The 3,204-nt window shown below is 46.5% G+C and overlaps 1 non-coding gene across 1 annotated transcript; it reads left to right on the top strand.

Annotated features, from left to right (window-relative positions):
* The first annotated feature begins 2,862 nt into the window (after positions 1-2,862).
* TRNAT-AGU (transfer RNA threonine (anticodon AGU)) lies at positions 2,863-2,935 on the top strand. Its single transcript has one exon. It is a non-coding gene; the product is annotated as a tRNA-Thr (tRNA).
* The last annotated feature ends 269 nt before the right edge of the window (positions 2,936-3,204 follow it).

Genomic DNA, 3,204 nt, shown 5'->3' with positions numbered 1-3,204 from the left:
TAGATATGACAGAGCCCGATAGGCTCATGAATCTGTACACCTGTTGATTGACGGTTGAGAGGCGGGACCAAAGAGCCAGAGCTCAACCCCCGCAAACACAACTAGGTGAGTACAACTAGGTGAGTACACACACACACACACACACACACACACACACACACACACACACACACACACCACACACACACACACACACACACACACCACACTCACAGACACACACACATCACACACACACCACACACACACACACACACACACACACACCACACACACACTCACACACACACAACACACACACACACTCCACACACACACACACACACACACACACACACACACACACACACACACACACACACACACACACACACACCACACACACACAAAAGGTACCAATGAGAATGAGAGGAGAAGATGAACCAGCAATGCTTGATTTGATATTTACCCTAAATGAGTGGGATATAAGGGAAGTTCAGATGGAAGCGCCCTTTGGAATGAGTGACCACAGTGTATTGAACTTTGAGTACCTGGTAGAGCTAGGACTTATCTCCCCTAAAAAAGAACTAGGAATCAAAAGGCTGGCATACCGAAAGGGGAATTATGAACAGATGAGAAGTTTCCTAAGGGAAATACCTCGGGACACAGACCTCAGAGATAAGTCTGTACAGGGTATGATGGACTATGTTACCCAAAAGTGTCAGGAGGCAGTAAACAGGTTCTTCCCGGCCCAAAGGGAGAAATCCGAGAAGCAACAGAAGAATCCATGGTATAATAGGGCATGTATGGAAGCGAAGAAACTGAACAAAAGGGCGTGGAGGAACTTTCGGAATAACAGAACACCAGAAAGCAGAGAGAGATACCAGAGAACCAGGAATGAGTACGTCAGGGTGAGAAGAGAAGCAGAGAAAAGTTTTGAAAATGATATAGCAAACAAAGCCAAGACCGAACCAAAGCTACTCCAAAGTCACATCAGAAGGAAAACAACAGTGAAAGAACAGGTATTGAAACTTAGAACAGACGAGGACTGGTATACAGAGAATGACAAAGAGGTGTGTGAAGAACTCAACAAGAGGTTCCAGGAGGTCTTCACAATAGAACAAGGTGAGGTCACTGTGCTAGGAGAAAGGGAGGTAAACCAGGCGGCCTTGGAAGAGTTCGAAATTACGTGAGAGGAGGTCAAGAGACACCTGCTGGATCTGGATGCTAGAAATGCTGTTGGTCCAGACGGGATCTCGCCATGGGTACTGAAAGAGTGTGCAGAAGCACTTTGCTTGCCACTCTCCATAGTGTATAGTAAGTCATTGGAGACGGGAGACCCACCAGAAATATGGAAGACGGCGAATGTGGTCCCAATATACAAGAAGGGCGATAGGCAAGAGGCACTGAACTACAGGCCAGTGTCCTTGACTTGTATACCATACAAGGTGATGGAGAAGATCGTGAGAAAAAACCTGGTAACACATCTGGAGAAAAAGGACTTCGTGACAGATCGCCAACATGGGTTCAGGGAGGGTAAATCTTGCCTGACTGGCTTAATAGAATTCTATTAACCGACCAGGTGAAAAAGATTACGCAAGAAAGCATTTTCAGCAAGAAAGCATTTCGCATTTTCTTGGATTGTCGGAAAGCCTTTGACACAGTACCGCATAAGAGGCTGGTACATAAGCTGGAGAGACAGGCAGGTAAGGTGCTCCAGTGAATAAGGGAGTACCTAAGCAATAGGAAGCAGAGAGTTACGGTGAGGGGTGAGACCTCTGATTGGCGTGAAATCACCAGTGGAGTCCCACAGGGCTCTGTACTCGGTCCTATCTTGTTTCTGTTATATGTAAATGATCTCCCGGAGGGTATCGATTCATTTCTCACAATGTTTGCGGATGATGCCAAAATTATGAGAAGAATTAAAACAGAAGAGGACTGTTTGAGGCTTCAAGAAGACCTAGACAAGCTGAAGGAACGGTCGAACAAATGGTTGTTAGAGTTTAACCCAACCAAATGTAAATTAATGAAGATAGGTGTAGGGAGCAGGAGGCCAGATACAAGGTATCATCTGGGAGAGGAAATTCTTCAGGAGTCAGAGAAAGAAAAAGACTTGGGGGTTGATATCACGCCAGACCTGTCTCCTGCAGCACATATCAAGAGGATAACATCAGCGGCATATGCCAGGCTGGCCAACATACGAACGGCATTCAGAAACTTGTGTAAAGAATCATTCAGAACTTTGTATACCACATATGTCAGGCCAATCCTGGAGTATGCAACCCCAGCGTTGAGCTCATATCTAGTCAAGGATAAGACTAAACTGGAAAAGGTTCAAAGGTTTGCCACAAGACTAGTACCCGAGCTGAGAGGTATGAGGTACGAGGAGAGACTACGGGAATTAAACCTCACTTCGCTGGAAGACAGAAGAGTTAGGGGGGACATGATCACCACATTCAAGATTCTGAAGGGAATTGATAGGGTAGATAAAGACAGGCTATTTAACACAAGGGGCACACACATAAGGGAACACAGGTGGAAACTGAGTGCCCAAATGAGCCACAGAGGTATTAGAAAGAACTTTTTTGTGTCAGAGTAGTTGACAAATGGAATGCATTAGGAAGTGATGTGGTGGAGGCTGACTCCATACACAGTTTAAAGTGTAGATATGATAGAGCCCAATAGGCTCAGGAATCTGTACACCTGTTGATTGACGGTTGAGAGGCGGGACCAAAGAGCCAGAGCTCAACCCCCGCAAACACAACTAGGTGAGTACACACACACACACACCATACAGACAGACACAGACACACACACACAGACACACCACACACACACACACACACACACACAGACACCACACACACACACACACTATCTCGGGCCTTCATAGCTCAGTGGGCAGAGCGCTGGTCTAGTAAACCAGAGGCCGGGAGTTCGATTCTCCCTGAAGGCAAAGCTCTTAATATTATCAAATGGGTTGTGTCGGTAATAATTAAATATTATACAGGGGTCTGGTAGCTGAGTGGACAGCGCGCGGAACTCTTCCCGTAATTCTGTGGCCCGGGTTCGATTCCCGGCGCCGACAGAGACAAATTGGCAGAGTTTCTTTCACCCCGATACCCCTGTTACCTAGCAGCAAATAGGTACCTGGGAGTTAGACAGCTGTTACGAGCTGATTCTTGTGTGCTTGTGTGGGAGGGAGGGAGGGTATTAGTTTGCAGT

Source organism: Procambarus clarkii, chromosome 40 (genome assembly GCF_040958095.1).
Source record: "Procambarus clarkii isolate CNS0578487 chromosome 40, FALCON_Pclarkii_2.0, whole genome shotgun sequence".
NCBI lineage: Eukaryota > Metazoa > Arthropoda > Malacostraca > Decapoda > Cambaridae > Procambarus > Procambarus clarkii.
Note: the sequence above shows the minus strand (reverse complement) of the source record. Positions and strands in the feature narration are given on the sequence as shown.